This window comes from Gracilinanus agilis, chromosome 3 (assembly GCF_016433145.1).
Source record: "Gracilinanus agilis isolate LMUSP501 chromosome 3, AgileGrace, whole genome shotgun sequence".
NCBI classification, from domain to species: Eukaryota; Metazoa; Chordata; class Mammalia; order Didelphimorphia; family Didelphidae; genus Gracilinanus; species Gracilinanus agilis.
Genome location: NC_058132.1, coordinates 332,355,837 through 332,363,863, shown reverse-complemented (window position 1 = coordinate 332,363,863; position 8,027 = coordinate 332,355,837). Strand labels below are relative to the sequence as shown.

General features: G+C 32.8%; 1 pseudogene; it reads left to right on the top strand.

The window, feature by feature from the left end:
* The first annotated feature begins 429 nt into the window (after positions 1-429).
* LOC123239423 lies at positions 430-1,600 on the top strand (annotated as a pseudogene).
* Positions 1,601-8,027: the final 6,427 nt, after the last annotated feature.

Below are 8,027 nucleotides of genomic sequence, written 5' to 3'. Positions count from 1 at the left end.
ACTCCAAAGTGAGATCTGTGCTACTAAGGAAAAGCGCTTCAATAATATATCTGACAAGTGGTCATCCATCTTTTTAAATTTTTTATTTTATTTCTTTCACTAAATATTTCACAATTTCAATAAAAAACTTTTTAATAATTTTTTAACTTTTGAGTTCCATATTCTCTCCCTTCCTCCTACCTATCTCCACCCTCCTTAAGAAGGCAAGCAGGGAACTTTCCAGAAAACTCAGGGAGAAGTGGAGGGTAGCAGCTGCCACTACCCAAGCTCTGGGCCAAAGACCTTGTGCCCCCTCACTCATCTTCTTTTTCTTCCACTCTCTCCTACAACATCCCATCTGGCTCCTGAGTGGTCCCCTTTCACCCTATCCTGAACGTGGGCATTTCAGATACTCTGCATACTGCTATCATTGCTCCCTGGCTATAGAAAATGGTGAAGGAAACAACTTACTATGATGTTTTGGGAGTAAAACCCAATGCTTCCTAGGAAAAACTAAAATAAAGCATATAGAAAACTAACCTCGAAATATCACTCGGATAAGAATCCAAATGAAGGAGAAAAGTTCAGATTTATCAAGCTTATGAAGTGCTTTCTAATGCAAAGAAGGGAGACTTATATAACAAAGGTGGAGAAGAAGACATAAAAGAGGGTGGTTCTGGTAGTGGTTTGGGGCCTCCAATGGACATCTTTGATATTTTTTTGGAGAAGGTGGAAGAATGCTAAGGGAACATAGAGATAAAAATGTTGTTAGAAGATCTATATAATGGTGCAACAAGAAAACTGGCTTTGCAAAAGAATGGAATTTGTGATAAATGTGTAGGACAGGGTGGTAAGAAAGGAGTTGTAGAAAGCTGTCCCAATTGTAGAAGTATTGGAATGCAAATAAGAATTCATCAGACAGGATCTGGAATAGTTCAGCAAATTCAATCAGTATGCATGGAATGCCAAAGGCATGGGGAATGAATCAGCCCTAAAGATTGATGTAAAAGCTGTAATGGAAGAAAAATTGTTCAAGAGAAAAAAATTCTGGAGGTTTATATTGACAAAGGCATGAAAGATGGTCAGAAGATAACATTTCATGGTGAAGATGACCAGGAGCCAGAACTTGAGCCAGAAGATATTATTATTGTTTGGGGTCAGAAGGAAAATCCTATATTTACATGTCACGGTGAGGACCTTTTCATGTGTATGAATATCCAGTGTGTTGAAGCATTTGTGTGGTTTTCAGAAACCAATATCAACTCTTGATAGTAGAACTATAGTCATTACTTCTCATCCTGGTCAGATTGTCAAACATGGAGATATAAACTGTCTACTGAATGAAGACATGCCTATTTATCATGAGCCTTATGAGAAAGGAATTCTAATAATTGAATTTAAGGTAAACTTCCCAGAGAATGGTTTTCTTTCATTAGATAAGGTATCTTTATTGGAAAAGTTACTGCCTGAAAGAAAGGCAGTAGAGGATACTAAAGAAATGGATCAGGTAGAACTGGTGGACTTTGACCCATCTCAAGAAAGAAGGTGCCATTATAATGGGGACGCTTATGAGGATGATGAGCATCGTCCCAGAAGTGGTGTTCAGTGTCAAACCTCTTAATGGGGGGCTGGCTTTTCCACGAAATAGTAAATGAGTTAAAGACTACAATTTTCTTAACATTCTCACTACTAGCTATTGTTTTTGTTGTAATATTCAACTATAATAGTGGTTTTAAAAGTTAATAAAATCAGTAATATAATTGCAATTATGATGTTCAATGTACAAGATAGTTTAACACCGTTAATTATTTCTGTATGGTAAAGAAGCCACTGAGCATTTTTTTCATGACTTGTACTTTTTTGTTTCAGTGTTTTAATTGTTTCAATGTAGTGGCTTAAGACTGAGGTTTGATTCTTGATTGACTAAATATACACAAGCATTTATAATTGTTAAGCTCTGGAATTAAAATTTTGTGCTGAATTCGCCATCAAAAAAAAGGCAAGCACTTTTATTTGAATTATGCATATGAAATTATATCACATCTTCTTCAGCCATTCCCCAAATAATGGACATCTCTTCAATTTCTAATTCCTTGCCATAATGAAAAAGATGCTATAAATATATTTGTACAAATAGGTTCTTTTTCCTTTGATATCTTTGGGATACAGATCTAGTAGTGATATTGCTATTCAAAGGGTAGATTTCATAGCCCTTCAGAAATAGTTTCAAATTATTCTCCAGAATGCTTGAACTAGTTCACAACTCCACCAAAAGTGTATTAGTGCTTTAATTTTTCCACATCTCCAGCAATTTATTTTTCCTCTTCTGTCAAATCAATCTGACAGGTTTAAAGTGTAATCTAAGAGTTTTTAAATCTGCACTTCTCAAATCAGTAGTGATTTGGAGCATTTTTTTTCTTGTGACTATTGATAGCTTTGATTTTTTTCTTCTGAAAACTGTCAGTTCATATGTTTTGACCATTTATCAATTGGGTAATGGCTATTATTTTTATAAATTTGGCTCAGATCTCTATATATTTGAGAATTTAAAATCTTATTAAGAGAAATTGTTACCAAAATAATGTTCCTCGTTTCCTCTTTTCTTTCTAATTTTGAGTGCATTAGCTTTGTTTGTACAAAAGCTTTTTAATTTCATGTAACCAAAATTATCTATTTTTCTTCCCAAAATCTGTTCTATCTCTTGTTTGGTTACAGACATTTTCTTTATCCACACATCTGACAGGCACATTTTCCCATGCTACCCTAAATTACTTATATCACACATTATTTCTAAGTCATTTGTCTATCTAGGGATATGGTGTGAGATGCTCTTCTATGTTTAATTTTTGCCAAACTACTTTCCAGTTTTCCCAGTAATATTATTCATACATTGAGGTCTTACACCAAACAATTGAATTTCACAGTTTATCAATCTCTAGATTACTATCGTCATTTACTATTTTGTGTTGCACACCTAATTTCAATTCAATGATTCATCATTCTATTTTTTAGCCAGTAACATTGTTTTCATGATTAGCATTTTATAATATAGTTCAAAATCTGGAACTACAAGGCCACCTCTCTTAATGTATATTATTGATTCTTGACCTTTTTTTCATCCAAATGAATTTTGTTCCTATTTTTTCTAGCTCTTTAAAATAATTCACTGGTAGTTTAACTGGTATTGTACTGAATAAGCAAATTAACTTGTGTAGAATTGTCATTTTTATTATATTGGATCAACCTACCAATGAACAATTAATATTTCTCCAATTGTTTAGATCCACCTTTACAAAGGCAAAAAGTGTTCTATAATTGTGTTCATATAATCTCTGGGTTTGCTTCAGCAGATACATTCCCAACTACTTTATATTCTCTGTAGTTATTTTAAATGAAATTTCTCTTTCTATTTCTTCCTGTTGAATTTTGTCATTAGTATATAGAAATGCCAATGATTTCTACACATTCGTTTTATATTCTGCAACTCTAAAGATGTTAATTAATCTAAAGATATTAATTGGTCCAGCTAGGGCTTTTTTTTAGTTGACTTTCTAAGTATACCATTTTATCATCTATGAAGAATGGTAGTTTTGTTTTATCATTACCTATTTTTATTCCTTCAATTTCTTTTTCTTGCCCTATTATGATAACTATCATTTCTGGTACAATACTGAATAATCATGGAGAGACATCCTTGACTCACTCTTGATCTTATTGGAAAGGTTAATTTATTGCAGTTATAGATAATGCATGCTCTTGATTTTAGATAGATACTACTTATCATTTTAAGAAAAGTTTCACTAATTCCTATGCTTCTTAGTGTTTTAATAAGAATTAATGATGCATATTTTCAAATACTTTTTTTCTGTTTCTATCAATATAAAAATGATTTTTTGTTATTATTGTTGATATGGCCAATTATGTTGATAATTTTCTTAATACTCAAACAGTCCTTTATCCCTCATTTAAATCTCATCTGATCATAATGTGTGATCTTTGACACATATTGCTGTAATCTTCTTGCTAATGTTTTATTTACATTTTTTCATTAATATTCATTAAGGAAATATGTCTATAACTTCCTTTTTTCTGTTTTTATTCTCTATAAGAGTTTAGGTATCAAAACTATATTTGTGTCCTAAATGTTTGGTAGAATTCATTTGTGAATCTATTTCAAGCTGGAAATTATGGATTTTTTGCTTAGGGTAGCTCTTATGACTTGTTCAATTTTTTTTCTAAGATAGGGTATAATTTAAGTATTTTATTTCCTTTTCTGTTATTCTGGGCAGTCTATATGTTTGTAAATATGTGTAGATGGACAGTTTTACTGGAATAGAATTGGGCAAAATAGCATCTAATAATTGTTTTAATTTTATCTTTGTATATGGTACATTCACCCTTTTCATTTTTGATACTAGTAATTTGGTTTTCTCATTTCTTTTTTAAATTAAAATTAACCAATGGTATAAATATATATATATGTATATATATATTGGTACATATATATTTGTTCTTTCATAAAATGACCTCCTATTTTTATTTATTAGTTATTTATTTATTAGTTTAATGATTATTTTTTACTTTTGATTTTATTAATCTCTCCTTTGATATTTAGGATTTACATTTTGGTGTTTAATTGGATTTTTTTTTAAACCCTTGTACTTAGGTGTATTGTCTCATAGGTGGAAGATTGGTAAGGGTGGGCAATGGGGGTCAAGTGACTTGCCCAGGGTCATACAGCTGGGAAGTGGCTGAGGCCGTGTTTGAACATAGGACTTCCTGTCTCTAGGCCTGACTCTCACTCCACTGAGCTACCCAGCTGCCCCCAATTGGATATTTTTAATTTGATCTTTTTCTAGGGTTTTGTTTTTTAGTTGCACAAGCACTTTGTTGTTCTTCTTCTCTCTCTTGTTGATTTATGCATTTAGAGATAAAAATTTTCTCCTAAGAATATTTTTGGCTGAGTCCCACAAATTTTTTTAATTTTGTCTCATTGCAGTCATTCTCTTTATGAAATGATTGATTGTTTCTATGATTCGTTCTTTGACCCATTCATTCTTTAGAATTAAGTTGTTTTATTTCCAATTAGCTTTTAATCTTTGCAGTTACTTTGTTTCGATTACCTTTTAATGTATGCTACTACTGGTCTTTCTTAAATATAATTTTTATTACATTATGGTCGGGAAAAGGTGTATTTAATATTTATGCCTTTCCAAATTTGGCTATAAGCCTTTTGTGTCCTAATACATGGTCAGTTTCTGTGAAAATGAAATGTAGAGTTGATAAAAAGATATATTCCTTTTTATTCCCATTCAATTTTCTCTAAAGGTCTCTCATCTCTAATTTTTATAAGATTCTATTCATATCCTTGACTCCTTTCTTCTTCTTATTATTTTTTGCTTAGATTTATCTAACTCTGATAGGAGAAACCTGAGATTTCACACCAATATAATTTTTAATTTAATTACCCCCCAAATACATGTAAAACCAGTTTCCACTAGTGTGGTTTTATTAACTGTTTCCTTGTATAATTAATTGAACTTTTCCTTTAAGAATTCGGAAGTAATGCAATTGGTACAAATATGTTAGATATTGATTTTACTTCATTGTCTATAGTTAGTTCCTTTTTAGCAAAATGTACTTTCCCTGCTAATCTCTTTTAATTGGATCTTTTTTCATTTTTCCTTTGTATGAGATTATGAGATCATGTTTGCTATCCCTGCCTTTTTTTACTTAAGCTAAAGCATAATAGATTCTGTTCTACTCCCTTATTTTAATGGTGCATATTTCTGTTTCAAGTGTATTTTATGTAAATAACATATTGTTGGTTTCTGTTTTCTAATTCTTTCTGCTATCCACTTCTGTTTTATGGGTCAATTCATCACATTTACATTCACAGTGATGATTATTAACTATGCATTTCTTTCTATTCTATTTTATTCTGATTAGTCTTTTCTCTCCTTTTAACCTACACTCCTCTGACATCTGTTTTGCTTCTGACCACTGCCTTCTTTTGTCTTCCCTCTCTTTTATTTCCCCTCCTTTCTCTTACCATCTTTTCCTTCTACTTCTTTGTTGGGTATGGTAGCCTTTCTATTACCAATTGAGTGTGTGTGTGTGTGTGTGTGTGTGTGTGTGTGTGTGTACATTCCCATTTTGAACCAATTTAAATGAGCGAGGTTCAAGCATTGTCCACCTCACCTACTATTTTCCTTTCAACATAAAAGTTCTTCCTCTCATGCCCCTTTTATGTGACATATTTTTCCCCATTACTCCTCTCCCTTCACCCTACTTTCAGGGCATCACTCTTTCTCACCAATCCATTTTTATTATGTCATCCCAATGCAATTAACTCACTCCTGCACCCTGTTTCTATGCAGAATCCTATCTGTCCTAATAATGATAAAGCTCTTAGATGATACATGTATCGTCTTCCCATATAGAAAGGTACAGAGTTTAAACTTGAATCCTTTATGATTTTTTTCATGGTTACCTTTTTGGGTTTTTTCTTGGATAATTCACACACTATTATCATTTGCAAAATAATCAATAGGGTACTGAGTGATCATATTGAGAATACATCCTTCTTAATGCCGTTATTTGGACTTGATTGTAAAATAAAAAGGCAAAAGAAATCTAGCTCTATTTAATGGTTATTCCAAAGACTTCAGCATGGTACCTGAGATGAGGAGAACTACCTTTCTTAAATATAGTGACAGTTTGAAATCCCAAGTATAGAAAGAAGTTAGGGATGAAGGTAGAAAGCCTGCATTTCCTCACAAAAATCAATAAGCCTCTAAATTTAAAGAAATCAAATGCCATCTAACAAAAGCACTGCCTTTTGAATGAAAAGAAGTGGATTCAAATTCTAGCTCTGCAAATGACTGCCTATGACCCCATCCAAATCATTTCAATCTCTTTGGGCATTGGCTTCCCCATCTGTAAAATGAGGTGGTTGTGCTAAATGATCTCTAAGGTCCCTTTCCAGTTCTTAGTCTTATTAATAATGGACTTAGAGTCAAAAGGATCTAATTTTAAGCCCTATCTCAGACACTTACTAGCTATGTAACCCTAGACAAGTCACCTACCCCTTCTTAGTCTCAGTTTTCTCATCTGTAAAATGTGGATTATAATAGCTCTTACCTCACAGGATTGTTGTGAGAATGAGATAATATATGTAAAGCTATTCATAAACCTTACGCCCCTATATACATGTTAGCTATTTTTATTAGCTGGCTCTTATGAGTATAGATGCCAAGCTGAACTTTAAACATACTTTTTCTTCTTTTTCATATCATTTTTCTTTCTCCAGAACAAAAATCCACTTTGGAAAACTTTTCTTGTCATTTTATAACCAAGGGAAATTTCAGCAGGACTCTAATATTACAAGTTCATGTGTACTCATCTCACCATAATGTCACTTCCAAAGAGCAACATGATTTCTAAGTGGCCATATGACCTGTCTTATAACACTTCCCCTCGTTTCCTTGACATTCAGAGCCATTCTGTTTTTAACACTAATCACTGAGTTTCAAAATAAATTCATGACCAGTGAGATTTTAGTTAGGTTTAATAATATCTGGTGCTTTCTCCCCATCACTTCATGATATTATCTGGCTGCAACCTTATGGCAAGGTTAAAGAAAAATCCATTGGTGTATAAAACAGTCCGTAGTCCTTTTCATACACTGGTGTCACTGATATGATGCATTTGTTCACTGGGAGCAATTGGTACCCAAAGAAGGATAGAACTGAAATAAGAAATCATATTTTTACTATGAAATTCTCCCTGACTGACAGCCCGAGTTCAGTTACACTCTGTTTCATTTCTTCCAAATAGAAGCTTACAGATAGACTTTTTTGTGATGAAAAGTAGGCTCTCTGCCTTCACTACTATCCCTCTGGTCCTTGCAGTTTTCCTGCTGTAGCTAAAGCTTCCATGAAGAGAATAAGCATTCACCAACTTTCCTGTACACGTCTTTAGTAGGAAAGCATGGACCCTTTCTGACCATTCACTGTAGGACAACAGCAAAATGTCTCTCTCTCTAC